Source organism: Lepus europaeus, chromosome 22 (genome assembly GCF_033115175.1).
Source record: "Lepus europaeus isolate LE1 chromosome 22, mLepTim1.pri, whole genome shotgun sequence".
NCBI lineage: Eukaryota > Metazoa > Chordata > Mammalia > Lagomorpha > Leporidae > Lepus > Lepus europaeus.
This window is the reverse complement of record NC_084848.1, coordinates 19,764,824-19,781,710: the sequence shown is the minus strand read 5'-3', so window position 1 is coordinate 19,781,710 and position 16,887 is coordinate 19,764,824.

Sequence of the window (16,887 nt, the reverse complement as noted above, 5' to 3'; positions counted from 1 at the left end):
CCACAAACTTAAATATATTTCAGTTTTCAAGTAAGACTTTCTAAAGCAATGAGTGACATTGATGGCATTTTAGTCTAGACATGTAAATTGTGAAATTCTGAATGGTATTATAAAAAGTGGTGGGGCCTACTTAAATCTTTGAAGTCTGGTCTGTGAGAGTAACTGTTTTCTTCAGAATTGTGGACTGAGGCTTAGGATGGAGGGGAGACATTCCTGGATGACTGAATCGTATCTTTGTGAGTTCTTCAAGAAAAACTGAGGGAAGAGTCTCAGAGATAAGATGGACTATACTCATTCCAGGAGGAGGGGATGTAGAAATTTCTAAGAAACTGGATTCCATGGGGCAGTACTGGAGTTCAGCAACTGTCAGGACAGTTCCAGGTACGTTGTAGGTATCAACGTTTATTTAATGGAAAAAATTAATCAAGAGATGACTGTGGGATGTTCTAAGTAGACTTAGCAAATGAGAACTACAGACTATTTTGGGAGAATTAGGTGAAATTATTTGGGTAAACCATAAACCCATGGCTAGCACATGGCACACACTAAATCTTAGTTTTCTTATATTCTTTATTTTTTCATTTTCAAATAAAAACCAAAAATTTTGCTTGGTATTGTGATAGTAAGTGGAGAGTGAGAGCAGGATTAAAGGGTTAAATCTCAGTTCATGTGTTAAGCTATGGAGCAGAACTGTCCACTAGAGCTGACTACAATGTTGGAAAGAGTCTACAACTGTGATGTTCAGTGTGATAGCTGCTGACTATGCGTGGATATTGAGTCCTTGAAATATGCAAGCATTCCTAAATAAGGAAATTAAATATTTTAATAACTTCATTACCTAGTATGTCTTGTATGAACTCTATTGGACACAAGGATTTACTTAATGCTTACTTGAAGCAAAGTCATATGAGGGGACTTCAAAGAGTTCATGAAAAATACATCTTATGAAAAAATTACACGTGGCTTTCAAGATTCTTTGCTACAAAATAAATTTTTATTCTATTCCATTTTCCACAAACTCTTTTAAATCTGCTTGTACAAAGTAGTATGTATTCATTTTTTTAAATTTATGAAAGAGAGAGAGAGATTTTTTTTCTATTTACTTGTTTATTCCTCAAATGCCTGAAATAACCTGACCTGGGCCAGGTTATAATGGGAACTGGAAACTCAATCCAGGTTTCCCACATGAGTGAAAGGAATGCAACCACTTCAACTATCACCTGCAGCATCTTAAGATTTGCATTAGCAGCAAGCTTGAATCAGGATCGGAGGCAGAATTTGAACCCAGGCACCCTGATAGGGTTATGGGTATCCTATGGGGAGTTGTAACTACCATGCTAAGCATCTATAACCAAAGTGGTACTTACTAACGTCCTGTCTTCGTTATCTGTACCTTGTAACATTTCTTACATTCTAGAAAAAAATTAAAATTTAATGTGTTTATTGAGGACTACTAGGCAGGAGGAAAAGTAATCCATAGGCTAAAAGAGAACAAATGTAAAGGCCTAAATAGAAGCATATAAGACAAAGAGTCAAGGAGAGGTAGTAATTTTGAGACCAGCTGGTTGCCTGCACAAACAAGACCCTGGAGCATATCAGTAAGTATGAATCAGAATACCACAGCTTGGTTTTGCAAAGAATTTCAGAGTGATTTTCAGCCTTACTGCAGGTAGCAAATTGAGTGAAATGAGTATTATTTATATTCACCTGGCATAATTTGTTATTTGACTTTTTCTGATGGCAATAATAGAACCGGAGCAGTTAAACCTTGTTCTCCTGGGTACTGGTGCTACTGCCAAGAGCAGAAAACTTTCATCTTCTAAAGCCTCAATCAGCCAGTTTCTCATCTGCATCCCATAAATCATCAAGAAGGAACAAGCTCATTATCTCAGCACCAGGGACAAAAGTCTTTTACATGACACTGAACTTCTGACTACTGCAAAACATGGCAGCTTGCCATCCTATCTGTAACAGGTGTGTTGGTCCCTTTAACAGACTGGGCCAGAAGTTTGAGGCTATGGCCTGAAATTTCAATTTTGTTATGTGCTGTGACATTGCAGTGGGCCCATGTCCAAAGGTAATTAGGCCCAGTAGTCTGTAGAGGTACTTGGATGTTTTCTAGTTTTAATAGTTTTCGAGAGAAAGAGAGATGGGGTTTCTGACCCTGAGGATATTGTCTTGTAGAGACTAGGCATTAGGGGAAATTCTTTGCTCTTTTTGGGGGGAGAAAAGTATTTCAATGCTGATCTTTCAGCAAACAAGGCAGAAACTCCCAGGTGCAGGCTATTAAAATTCCTTGTAACTCCATTCAATAGTGCTCTCTCTACGTTACTGAGTTGGTTAGGTACTGGAACCTTCTAAATTTCTGTGGTATATGAAATTGCCTCTGACTCTTAGTAAAATAATTATGTTGCCAGTAAAGGTTCCTTCTAAGGCAAGAAATACTTATAAACATTGCATGGAAAGTGTTCTAAATGCAGGAGTTCACCTGTTTCCTGATTAAGCAAAGAGAATTTGGTAGGAATAAAAAAAGATATACTGTATGTTAGGTGTGGCAGCCTTTCCTATATGGTTAGATAATAGATAATTCAGGCTCTGGGGACATGTATCCTCTAACTACACAAATCTGTAGCTAAAGCAAAAGCAATATGTAAATGAATGAGCATGCTGTATTCCAGTAAACATTCTGGACACTGAAATTTGGTTTCATGTGGTTTTCACTTGTGATGAAATAATATTTTTATTTTGATATTTTTCAACTATTTAAAACACTAATATAACATTTCAGGATGTTTAAAACAAAACAACCAAAATGTTAGACTTGGTTTGGCCTCAGGCTGTAGTATTCTGACTTCTATTCCAAATGATCCAGTAGTAACTGTAATATAAATATACAGTAAAAGTTATCATAAAATAAATCTTTAAAAAAAGGGCCAGTGTTGTGGTGTAGTGGGTAAAGCTGCCACTTTCAATTCCGGCAACTCATATAGGCATAGTTTATGTCCTGGCAGCTCCACTTCCAATCCAGCTCTCTGCTAATGGTCTGGGAAAGCAGCAGAAGATGGCCCAGGTGTTTGGGTCCCTGCACCCATGTGGGAGACCCAGATGAAGTTCTTGGCTCTTGGCCCTAGCTATTGTGACCATCTAGGGAGAGAAATGGCAGATGGAAGATATCTCTGTCCCTCCCTCTCTCTGGACCTCTTGACTTCCAAAATAAATGTTTTTTTCTTAAAGGTTGAAATTTAAAAAAATAGCTATTATTAGGATCTAGTCTTTTGCAGTTGTGGAAGACTTTGTTTCTATCTTTATGTACACAATTCAAACCCACAACTTGAACATAGTAAACAACTTTGAAAGTGAGTATTTATTTTTAAAGTCTTATTTGTTTATTTGAAAGACAGAATTACTGAAAGAAGGAGAGACACAAAGATAAAGAGATCTTCCATCTGCTGGTTTACTCCCCAAATGGCCACCTCAGCCAGGGGTGGGCCAGCCCAAAGCCAGGAGCCAGGAGTTTCAACAAGGCACTTGGGCTGTCTTCCATTGGTTTGAAGGTGGAGCAGCTGGGATTTGAACTTTGGCCCATATGAGATGCTGGTGCTACAGTTAGCAGCTTAATCTGCTGTGCCACAGTGCCAGACCTTTTATTAAAGATTTATTTGTTTATTTAAAGGCAGAGTTGAGGGAGAGATGGAAAGAGGGAGAGGGAGAGGGATTTTTCATCCACTGGTTTACTTTTCAGAAGGCTGAATTGGCCAGGCCAAAGTCAGGAACCTAGAACTCCAATCAGGTCTCCCATGTGGTTGACAGGAACCTAAGCCCTTGGGATATCTTCTGCTGCATTCCTAGATGCATTCGCTGGGAGCAGGATCAGAAGTGGAGCATCTTGGACTTGAATCTGTGCTCATTTGGGAGGCCAACATGGCAGATGGTAGCTTGCCTCACTGTGCCCTAAATCTGGCCCCATAAATGGGTATTTAGAAAAAATGAAAAAAGAAACTTATGTTTATGACATGATATAAAGAGGTTGTAGGAGTCTAGAATTTTCTCTGACACTAAGCAAACTCTGAGACTAAGAAGGAACTTATTAGATTGGATTTTCTCATCTCTAAAGTAGGAAAAAATCTGACTCTCCTACCCTCAAAGGGCTTTTTTGAAAAGTAAATGAGACTTTGGTTTTGAAAATGCTTGGAAAACATCAAATGCTACATGTGTGTAAATTTCTGGGAATGTAGGGAAAGTTCTTGGGCTGGTATATTGTATAATTTTCCATAGTAATTGTGTGAAAAAATACTTCATAAATGAAAATAGATATAGGTGGATATTTTTATACTCATGCAGAGATGATCTGATGAGAAAAATGACCTACTCTGAATGTTTTATTTTTTAGTAGCACCAGCAATCTTGCATATGTGAATATTTTTAAAACCGTTCTACAAACAACTGTTTAATTTAAAATGGTGTGTCTTTCCTGTCTTGTACCAAAAAAGGGGATGAAATATGGTTGCATGCATCTCAGATGTGAGAGAATATATAAGATAATGGGTTGGGAATAGGATTAAAGGAAGACAAAGAAGTCCATATGAGTGATTCTTCCTAGTGTTGAAGGGTTATCAGTTGAAAGGTTAAGAATAACGCTTACTTGACATTCTGCTATTTGGAGAGATACTGGCAATAAATGACTACAAATTTGAGAGGGAGAGAGAAAGGGAGCATGGATTTGGGGAAAGAAAGAGAAAGAGAAAGAGAAAGAGAAAGAGGAAGAGGAAGAGGAAGAGGAAGAGGAAGAGAAAGAGAGTAAGGGGGGGGGGCAGTCTTATCTGGTGGTTCAATCCCCAAATGTGCCCATGCTGGGCCAGGCCAGGTCAGGAAACGGAACCTCAATGTGAGTCTCCCATGGGAGTGACAGGAACACAACAACTTGAGTCATCACCTGGTGCCTCATAGGGTGCACATTAACAGGAAGCTGAAAACAGGAGCAGAGCTGAGACTTGAACCCAGGCACTTTGGTATTCTGGTTGGGGATGCCAAACCAGTGTCTTAACTACTATGCTAAACACCCACCAAAATAAATGACTGTGTGTGTGTGTGTGTATGTGTGAATACATTAGAATGAAAGGACATATACAATCTGTTACAATGGGAGAATAATTTCAAGGATGAAGAATATTCATCTTAAAATCATTCAGTTCGTTTCATTTTAGTTTAATCGATTTTGTAACAGGCTTTTTTTTTTTTTTTTTTTTGACCTGCAGGAAATAATTCAATGAAGACCAGAAAACATTGTGCAAAGGGTAAGTTTTTGTTTATGTTTCTTAGGATATAAAATAGCTTGTCCCCTAAATGGAGAGTTTTAATTAAAATAGATGAGAAACCAGGGAAGCGTAGGAAAAAGATATTTAAACATATTTTTCTTGTGTAAGGGTTTTCATGTTTTCTTCATAAAAGTTGAATTTCCCTTCTGGGCTTTGCAATAAAGTTTGTATAATTATTTTGGAGAAATGAGAAATGTGAGAAGGAAAATGGGGTATTTTAGAACTAACCCCAAGTATATGCTCCATCTGGCAGATTTCAGTTAACTCTCCAAGCACCACTATAATGGTGTAGATGTCACAAATTATGATGATGGGGGCCGGCGCCGTGGCTCACTTGGTTAATCCTCTGCCTGCGGCACTGGCCAGCAGGTTCTAGTCCCGGTTGCTCCTCTTCCAGTCCAGCTCTCTGCTGTGGCCCGGGATGGCAGTGGAGGATGGCCCAGGTGCTTGGGCCCCTGCACCTGCATGGAAGACCAGAAAGAAGCACCTGGCTCCTGGCTTCAGATTGGCCCAGCGCCAGCCGTGGCATCCATTTGGGGAGTGAACCAGCAGAGGGAAGACCTTTCTCTCTGTCGCTCTCTCTCACTGCCTATGACTACCTGTCAAATAAATTAAAAAAAAAAAAAACAAATTATGATGATGTAAACTTTTATATTTCCCACTTTTGACACTTATTTCCCAGTTCTGGCATCTCTGGCCACTTGTTTTTGCTCCTTTTACTGCAGATGCATAATCCCTTTCATTCTATATTTTAAACATTAGTATACCCTTTAATGAGGTGATCACATAGTATAGAGTATACATAGTATATAATAAAATGGTAATATAAGGTCATTTGAACACATGCCTAACATTTTTTAATTTGCATGTTTGTGCTATTGACAACCAAACTCAAGAAATTTGACTTTGGGTGAGGTAGATCTATGGTTGTCTAACCCACAGTGTGATGAAAGAGTTCGTAGTGTTGGATCAGGGCAATAGCCATGGTTCTGATTAGGTATAAATACAGAGTCCCAGCATCATTGCTGCTGTTCTCAGCTTTAATGAGAAAAGACCATAGCACATATTGAAATCAGATTCAAAATTTCATAGAGTAGAACTTGTAGAGACTATAAAACCTAATGATGCTAAATATGAGTTCAGAAGCCTCCATCTACTCTATGATCTTGTTACACCAGAAACCCACAGAGGGAACAGTTAAATAGTTCAGAAGGGGGCACCATATGTTAAATTCCAAATCCTTAGGCATAGCTTGGAAGTTGAAAGGAAATTTAAGCTCATAGAGTTTGATGAGCAATCTTAGATTTTTATAAAACCCTGGATTCAAAGTCCATGTAAATTGCCTGTACCATGAGGAGACACTATCACTTCATGGGTAACACATCAACTCTGGAGTCAGACTTACCTGGTTGTAATACCAACTGTGTTCCTTCATAGTTAAGCCACCCTGAGCTAAGCTATTTATTGTCCCTGAACTTCAGCTGCTCTGTCTTGATTTTATTTATTTTTAATTTTTTATAAAGATTTATTTATTTATTTGAAAGTACGCAGAGAGAAGGAGATGCAGAGAGAGAGAGAGAGAGAAAAGTCTTCTATCCACTGATTCATTCCCCAGTTGGCTGCAATGGCTGGAGCTGTGCCGATCTGAAGCCAGGATCCAGGAGCTTCCTCCGGGTCTCCCATGTGGGTGTAGGGGCCCAAGGACTTGGGCCATCTTCTACTGCCTTTCCAGGCTACAGCAGAGAGCTGGATTGGAAGAGGAGCAGCCGGGTCTTGAACCAGCACCCATATAGGATGCCAGCACTGCAGGCGGTGGTTTTACCCGCTACGCCACAGCGCCAGCAGCTGCTCTCTCTTTAAAAATGGTGGCAAAAAAATTTGTACCTTCTTGGGAAAATCAATAAAGTTAAGTATATGTAAAGCTTAGCACATTTAAAGTGCTTAGTAAAGTATCTGCTTACAAATACCATCAAATGTTAAAAAAAAAAAAGGCACCATGGCCTCCAAGGGCAGTACAAAGAAACAAGATTCAGCCTGCTTTCAAGGAGCCGGCAGTTTCTGGAGACAGAAGCTCTAATCCCACAAATGATTTCAGGAACAGTGTCAAAATATGTATCATTAAGTGCTCCAAGCCTCTTGTGGTTACAGTAAGAATTCCAAGGAGAGAGCCATCTTAGTTTTCTTGAGGGTAGTATTTGAGCTTTGCAGAATTTAATAGAGAGGAGTTGGGGGAAGGCATTGATGTAAGGGTATTTGAGGCTCCATGTATCCCACAGGATTAGAGTCCTACTACTTTGACTTCATTTAAACTCATTTAACCTTAATTACTCCTTTGAAAGACTTATATCCAAATTCAACCATATTGAATGTTGGTGTTTGTATTGGTCAAGGTTCTTTGAAGCGACAGTACCAATAGGATAAACATAGACAGATGGATAGTTACAGGTATAGATATAAACATATAGACACACGTAAACATATGCTCCTCAACTTACAGTGAGGGTTTTACCAATAAGTCCATCATAAATTGAAAATATTATAAGCCAAAAATACATTTAATATATCTAACCTACCAAAATCATAGCTTTAGCCTAGACTTAAATATGCTCAGTGTACTTACACTAGCCAGAAGTGGGGCAAAATCATTTAATATAAAGCGTGTTTTATAATTAAACATTGAATTTTTCATGTAACCTATTGAACACTGCACTGAAAGTAAAGAATGGTTGTTTGGGTATATTTCCATATGATTGCAAAGCTGAAATATTGTGAAGTGGAGCCATTGTGAGGTAGGACTGTCTGTACAGCTATATGAGAGGGAATTTAAAAAAAATGAGAATTGGTTCATTTATTCTGGAGGCTGAGGAATTCCATGCTATGCCATCTGCAAGCTGGAAAGAAGCCCATGGTATAGCTCAGTCCAAGTCTGAAGGCTTGAGAACCCAGGGAGCCAGTACCGCAAGTCCTGGAACCTGAAGGCCGTACACCTTGGGGTTCTGATGCTGAAGGGCGAGAGAGGATGGATCGGAGACAGATTCTTCTTTTCCTCTGCTTTTGTGTTCTATCCAAGCCCTCACCTCATCAGATCAGGGCAGATCTTTCCTACTCGGTCTGCTAATTCAAATGCCAGTCTTTTCCAGAAGTTCCTTGACAAACCCAGTAGCAACATTTTACTAGTTATCGGGGTATCCCTCTAGCCAGTCAAATCGATACCTAAAATTACGTGCTGTAGGGCTACAAAATGAATTTTGTCAGGACCCAATTTAGTCCATTTAGTCCAATTTAGTCCATTTCTGACCCATGCTTGAAACCTACCCCTTAGAGACAGTGTGGAGATGGCTGGGATGGTGAAGTAATGGTACTCTTTTTTTTTTTTTTTTAAAGAGGATTTATTTATTTATTTGAGAGGCAAAGTTACAGAGAGAGTTGGGGAGAGAGAGGGTCTTGAATCTGCTGGTTCACTCCCAAAGTGGCCACAACGTAAGGAACTGAGCCAGTGCAGAGTGAGGAGCTTCTTCCTGGTTTCCCACATGAATGCAGGGGTCCAAGCACTTGAGCCATCCTCCACTGCTTTCCCAGGCCATTAGCAAAGAGCCGGATCAGATTTGGAGCAGCTGGCACACAAATTGGCACCCATATAGGATGTCAGCACTGCAGGTGGAGGCTTAACATACTACACCATAGCCCCAACCCTAGTAATGGTTCTTACTACTTCCTCCTCAGGCTATGAGAAGTGGAGAGCAAACCCTTTATCTCTGATTGCAATGGTTTTTCCTGGCAAAAATGATGTCTTATAATTGGTGTGATTAGATATAAAGAAATACATCTTTTAGGTGTTTCCCTGAAAAGCTGCCAATAATTGCAAAAAAAAAAAAAATAGAAAATTTGAGGCCTTCACGTGTCAACTAGAAATCTTATATTGACTTTGCCTTACACATTACCTTGTTTTACCAAAAGGATTCCAATAGAATACTTTAAGGGAAAAAAAAAAAAAAAGATAAAGTGGAGGCAACCGTACCTTTCAGAGGAGGGTTTTAAGGTTCAGTGTTATACATGGAAATGCATAGCATGATCCCCTCTAAAATAGAGACACTTGCCTTCTGATTATCCTGAATCTTCGAAGTCTTCTCTACCTTCCTCCTCAATCCCCTGTTTAGATAGGGATTACTTGGGGAAACATATTTGGAAACACTTGGGAGTTACTTCACTTATTTTCCAGTTAATCATAATCCTATTTTAAAAATCTGTATTTTTATGTTTATTTGAGTGACACAGAGAGAGAGAGACAGAGAGAGAGTGACAGAGAGAGAGAGAGATTGAGAGAGCGAGCGAGCACTCCCATCCCTGAATTTACTCCTTAAGTGCCAGCAACTGTCAGGGCTGAGCATGGCTGAACCTAGGAGTTAGGAACTCAAGCTAGGTCTCCCTCCTGGGTGACAGGGACCCAATCTCTTGAACCATCATCACTTGATGCCTCCCAGGGTGCTCATTAACAGCCAGCTGAAATTGGAAGTGAGGCTGGAACTCAAACCCAGGCAACTCAAAATTAAAGGGGGGCATCCCAAATGGTGTCTTAACTGCTAGGCCAAATGGCTGGCCCTTAAAGAATTTAGCATTTAGAATACTCTCCAACATGTATCTTTTCACCTGCTTTTCACATCACTGCAAAGGTGCTTGGGGAATTCCACAAAGAAAGATCCAGCAGAGGGCATGGAAGTTGGCTTCTTGAAGGATAGCGGAGCTGTTGAAAGAGACACAGGCCTTGTTCTCTTCAGCCCTAAGGGGTTTTGGCTAATAGATTGTCTCCTCCATGCTGGGAATACTGTACTCTTGACAACTACACTGTCATCAAGGCAACACAAGGGCAGGAATTTTAGCTTTTCAAATGCTGCAGGGCCCCCAAAGACTGTATGAAAGATAATAGCTTTGGCATGCTTTATTTCATAAGCAGCCTACATGAAGTTTTACTTAGAAGACTTTGAAAAACCTTAAAAAACATATTGTGTAGCCTAGATAATGTCTGTTGGTAAAATGGTACTCAGAGACACGTCATGTGTATAGCTGGGCTCATCTGGTTTCCTGTGGGTTGGCAGTGGTTGTAGATGGCAGTGAGGGGGATACACCTACATGAAATGGAGGTTTTCACTGACGTGCAAAGAAGAAGGCAATGAGATATACACAGGCAAGCAGCATGCATGTTGCTAGGGTGTGACTGCAGGCCTGGCATTGTCCTTTGAGATTTCCTTGTGCTTTCACACTGTTGAGTTCATCTTCTTCCCCGGGGAAGGCCTTGACAAGTCATTTGTTCTCAGAGGACACTTCTAGAGCTAACCTTCGACATTGCCCATGGAGATCCTCTCTCTAGAGGAAATACGTGAAGAATAGAGCTGTGCTGATTAAAAAGCAGATGTTCTGTTCTGAGATGGCAAGAAGCCACTTCCACTCTGTGCTTGCAGACTGGAGCCCCCACCCCCAAGCTGCCTGTTGCTTCCAGGGAAGGACATGCAGAGCTATTTACTTTATTGCATTATTTACATTTTCAGATTGTTCCTGGGATTAATTGCTATTGAAGCTCAGATTTAATTAGTATAAACTTCAGTAACAGCTTTATATAAATTAAATTACGAGCCATTTCTCTTTGAGAAATATTAGGATTTATTAGTGGTTTCCCCCACTCCCCCCAAACTAATTAGTTTAAACGGATGCATTTCAGCATTACGTGATGGAGGGAGCTTTGTTTGCTATTGTGTGTAATTATCCTGAGCACATTCCCTCCCTCCCCTCTCCTCTTTTTTTTTTTTTTTTTTAACGTCTACTTTGGTGATTAGCCAGGGTGAGAAAAGCTTGTCTATGAGCCCAGGGCTTAGGAAAGCAATAATGGTCACAGAGAGAGAAACTGAAAGAAAAAAGTGTGGGAGGGAAGGAGGAAGAGCCGGAATATATGGAAATGGTCACATCACAGTTCATGATTTACACTACAAAAATGATGAAGCAAAAATATGTGTGTGAAATGAGCATTTTAAACTCAAGAAGTATGAAACGACTCTCTCGTAAATCTCCAAATGAATAAAAGAAACTGTGGTTAAATGTTCCTGCTTGTGCTGTGGGCCAAGAAACAGGCAGAACATATTCCATGATGTTGCCAATTTAATCTACCCAAGGAATAGCTTGACTTTATAGTTCCTCTTGCTCAAGCCCAGATAGTTGAAGAGAATGGGCCTGGGACCAGACACAATTGACCATTTGGCCAGTTGACTTTGGGTAACCTAAGAACATCCTATTGCTTTGGTATGAAAAAAGATGATGAGAGAACTTACCTCACAGGGTCATCATGAGCAGCACTGGAAATGATGTAGATGACATTGAGCACAGTGTTACAGTGAATGCAGAGAGTGCAGTTGTCAGGGCAAAGCACTTTAGGTCTTTGGTCATCTAGCTTCCCCCGTCTATCTGTATTATGCTGTGTCCTTCCATTCCAGGACACCCATTCTACTAATCTGCTACTTCACGTTATAACTTGGTGTGTATCTGATTTCTTCTAGCACACTTCTAAACAAGTGGGTTTTAATCAGCTTCACAACTCCCAATGGCCAGGAGATCTCTAGGAAAGGCAGATTAGATTTTCTTTAAAAAATTTATTTATTTTAAATGCAGAGTTATAGAGAGAAGGGGACAAACAGAGAGAAGGAGGGAGGGAGGGAAGGAGGGAGGGAGGGAGGGAGAGAGAGAGAGAGAGAGAGAGAGAGAGAGAGAGAGAGAAATCAAAATCTTCTATCTGTTGGTTTATTCCCCAGATGGCTTCAACATCTGGGGTCAGGGCCATGCAGAAGCCAAGAGCCTGGAACTCCATCCAGGTCTCCCACGTGGGTGACAGGGACCCAAGCACTTGGGGGATGCTTTCTGTTGCTTTCCCATATGTTAGCATGAAGCTGGATCGTAAGTGAAGCAGCCAGAATTCAAACTAGTTCTCATATGAGATGCCAACCTTGTTAACCTGCTACACCATGATGCTGGCCTCGAAAGTAGGTTTTCAAAATCTGCAAATACACTGTGTTTGAACATGAGTTTCAACTGGGAAGTAGGATACCAGTTTGGCATTGAGTTTCCAGGACAAAAAATAGAGACGTAAAATGACTCATCAGGAGGGTTCTGTCCAGCTGAGATATGTTGTGATTTTATTTAATCTGTTTCAGTTTGAACGTTAGGATATTTTCATGCTACCAAATGCCACCAACATGAAGCTTAAAGGATCAGCAAAAAGCACTATGTTGAAACACCCAGATGTTTCATGTTGTAGAGAAAGTGTCTCTCTTGTCTCAACATATTTTTCTGATTTCAGTAGGTTGCTTGACACTAGGCTACTCTTTACTGTGCACTGGGTAAGTCAAAGCCATCCTAAATGAACCAGAAGGTTGGAAGATTTAGAAAGGTACATAATCCCTGCATGTTTTTTCCTAGTGCATGTGTTCTGGGATATTCCTTACTAGAATGTAGGAAAGGCAAAGTTTTCCAGCTGTTATCAATTGCCCTTCAGCTTCATTAATAAAGTTACACTTTCTTCGTGGAAAAAATTCAGAAGTATGTTGATGCCAGGAAAACCCCTCCTCCGAAATGTCAGATGGACCGTCAGTCAGAGATGACAGCTTTGCAAAGCTGTGGGAAGTCTTAGTTTCCGAACGTGTGACTGACCCCATCTCCAGAGGTGTGCTGAGGAATCGAGTGAGGCAAATGCTTCCTGCACAGTGGAGTCAATAGCTGATGTTTAGTAAATTACCCAAATTACCGAACGGGACACTGGCTTCCTTGCAGAATGAGATTCATCTCATGTGAGTGAGGGAACAATTTTCTTTCAACAGGTAATTTACTCAATCTTCAGCTTAGCCAGCATATGGTGATACAGGTCAAATCCTACTGAAGAAAAATAATTTGCCTTTTACAGCTCTTTCCAACTGCTCAACCAGTGGTAGTACTCTGTCACACTGTATCTGAATGCGTGAACAGCACACAAATGCTTTGCTTGGCTGCTTACAGGTGGATGAAAGTGTATTTGATAGGATGTAAAATTATTTTCCATGTAATTGTTCTATTATTTTGATAGAAGTTCTGAACAGCTTATTTAATAAAAGCTTTTTTCTACAGCTCCATGTGATCTTTAATTTGAAGTAAAAATTGAGAAAGCCAACTAATTCAAAACATGAATTCTAGAAGAATTTTAAAGGGGTTGAAAGAAGGCAGCTTTATTTCTTTCAAATTTTGTGGTTTGGTACATTTTAAGTAGTAACTAATTCCCTTTCACCAACATTTTAAGTTGCCCCAACCTTTCCTGCATATTAGAATTTCAGTCATGAAATAAAAAAAGAAAGGTAGTGCCTATTTTTTAAAATAATATTTACTATATGTCAGATCCTGTTCTATAGAATTTACATGTACCAGGCCCATTCCTTACAAAGTTTCAATCTGAGGCAAACACAAGTATCATTCCCATTTCATAGGTGGTAACTGAGGCATCATTTTCATTCATAGGTGGTAACTGAGACACCATTCCCATTCATAGATGTGGTATTTGAGACACAGAGATATTAAGCCACTTTTCCCAAGTCACACAGTTTGAAAGATCCAAGCAATCTGATTGCTTTTTCTTTTGTTCAGATTTATTTATTTCTTTGAAAGAGAGAGAAAGAGAGAGAGAGAAAGAAATCTTCCATCTGCTGGTTCATTCCCCAAATGGCCACCATGTCCACAACTTGGCCATGCCTGAGCCAGGAGCCAAGAGCTTCTTCTAGGTCTCCCTTCTGGGTGCAGGGGCCCAAGCACTTCAGCCATCCTCAAATGCTTTCCCAGGAACATTATCTTGGAACTGGATCGGAAGTGGAACAGCTGGGACTTGAACCAGTGTCCATGTGGGATGCCATAATGCTGGGCCCCCAAGCAGTCTGATTTTTGTACTATAGCTTGCACAGTGTTTCTTGTATTACAGCCTATACTATATTTGTCAAATTTAACTAGCACCAGGATTGCCTGGTCTCTTACATAACAGATTCTGGGTGCCACCTCCGAGTTTCTTTATCAGAAAGTCTGGGGTGAGGCCTGGAGATTTACATTCTAACATGTTCCTTTGTGTCTCTGATGCTCTTTACCTAGGGGTGTCACTTTAAGTCACTGAATTGTGCCTTTGTAAAACCCGTATCCCAGAAAAGGCAGAAAAAAAAAAAAGGCAGAAGGCTTTGACATTTTAAAAGTCAAAACTGTGAAGCCACTGAGAGTATAGGAAAGTATGGGATCACTGGTGTCTAGCACTTTTGGATCTTGGGACTAGAAAGGGTTCCTAAGATGGAGGGACTGGAGCAAAGTATAGAAACTCTTGGGAGGGACTTGACATCTGTCTCTCAGAAAACTTAGAGCCATACCTGGGAAAAGGAGGCAGGAATTGCTCCCAGCATCTTGAAGAAAAGAAGTTGCATTCTTGCATATGAGTTTGTGGTATTAAAAATCTATACCTAGGCCGGCGCCATGGCTTAACAGGCTAATCCTCCGCCTTGCGGCACCGGCACACCAGGTTCTAGTCCCATTTGGGGTGCCAGATTCTATCCCGGTTGCCCCCCTTCCAGGCCAGCTCTCTGCTATGGCCTGGGAAGGCAGTGGAGGATGGCCCAAGTGCTTGGGCCCTGCACCCTCATGGGAGACCAGGAGAAGCACCTGGCTCCTGGCTTCGGATCAGCGAGATGCGCCGGCCGCAGCGGCCATTGGAGGGTGAACCAATGGCAAAAAGGAAGACCTTTTTCTCTGTCTCTCTCTCTCTCACTATCCACTCTGCCTGTCAAAAAAAAAAAAAAATCTATACCTACTATACATCAGTTGCTGTGTAGAAATTTAAGAAATGCTAGTGCAGGAGACATTTGTGTTTCTGATTGATAAGACACCAGGGGTAAATTTAAAGGCAAATCACTGTGACTCAATGGAGGTGACCCTGCAGAGGGATGGGTGTCCAGAGAAATCATGGTAGACTTTGGAAATATTACTACTGGACTGTGCTGAAACTGAGTTTGAGAAAGAACAATCACATGCGGTAAATTTACAGGGAGCAAATAGGTGATTGAAAGAGGACAGAGAGAACAGATGTAGCCTAGTAAGAGTTTATTGACAGTTTATCTAGGACTGAAACTTTGTTTTCTTGGGAAGCAAAGGGAGTTTTCAGTGCCATCAGCCCAGATCAGCAAAGTTGTACAAGGTCATGTTTGGCTCAAAAGAGAGACATCTTCACTCTCAAGAGGTGTCTTGGAGCCTATGGGTAAAGCATATAATTGGGAAAGAACTGTAGGCCCCCAATTGATAAAGCACTAAAGGACTCATCATTGGCATTTCTGAGCTACAGGTTCCTTATCAACAAAATGGGAATAATACCTTCTATTGGAGTATTGGTTTTTATATGTAACTGAATATATACTTGAAATGTTGCTGCTATTTTTTGCAAATATCAAGAATAATGTTTTTGGCATAATGTCAAAGGCCAGATCATTGTGCTTGGGAACAACCAAACATAAATCATACAGGAAAGGCAATATCTTACACTAAAGTTTCTTTTTAAATAGAAATTATTACTTTTCTTTAAAACATTGATTTCCAGTTTTGGGACCATTGCAGTGGTGGAGTGGGTAAAGCCTCTGCCTGGAACGCTGGCATCCCATACAGGCACCAGTTTGAGACCTGGCTGCTCTAGTTTCAATCCAGCTTCCTGCTAATGCACCTGGGAAAGCAATGGAAGATGGCCCAATTGCTTGGGCTCCTGCACTCATATGGGAAACCCAGAAGATATTCCTGGCTCCTGGCTTTGGCCTGGCCCAGCCCCAGCTCTTGTGGCCATTTAGGGAGGGAACCAGTGGATGGAAGATACCACTCGTGCTCTCTCTACCTCTGCCTTTAAAATAAATAAATACATCTTAAAAAAAAAAAACAACTTCTATTTTGCTCATCATCTAGTATGATAGTCCTTAAAAAAAGTTCATGGGAAATGGAATTAAGAGATGCTTATTTTGGTGCATGTACATTTTTCTGGATGGCTAGGCTTTGGCCAATGAGTGGCGAGCTGAAGGGTTATGTGGCCTTTCTGGAATTTCCCCCGCAGAGGAGAGTGTGAGAGTTTTGGCTAGCTATGCAGTTTAGAGGAGCACAGTGCACACCACACTTGCTGCGCATCAGACACCAGCTTCAAACAAGCTTCTGGTTGGATTTCACCAAAAGGACCTACAGAACTCATACAGTAATGACATCATTCTCACAGTTACGATTTCTCACAGTGAAAAGACACAGAATTTTAAAGAAAATTTAACTGATTTTCAGGCAGAGAGACTGAGAAAGATAGAGACAGAGATTGTCTATCTGCTGGCTCACTCTCTCAACACCCGCAACAGCTGGGGCTCCTGAAGTCAGGAGACTGAAACTAATCTGGGTCTCCCACGTGGATGGCAGGGATCCAAGTACTTGAGCCATCCCCATTGCCTCCTGGGGTATGTATTATTGGGAAGCTAGAATTAGCAGTGGAGCCAGGACTTGAACTGTATCACTCCTATATGGC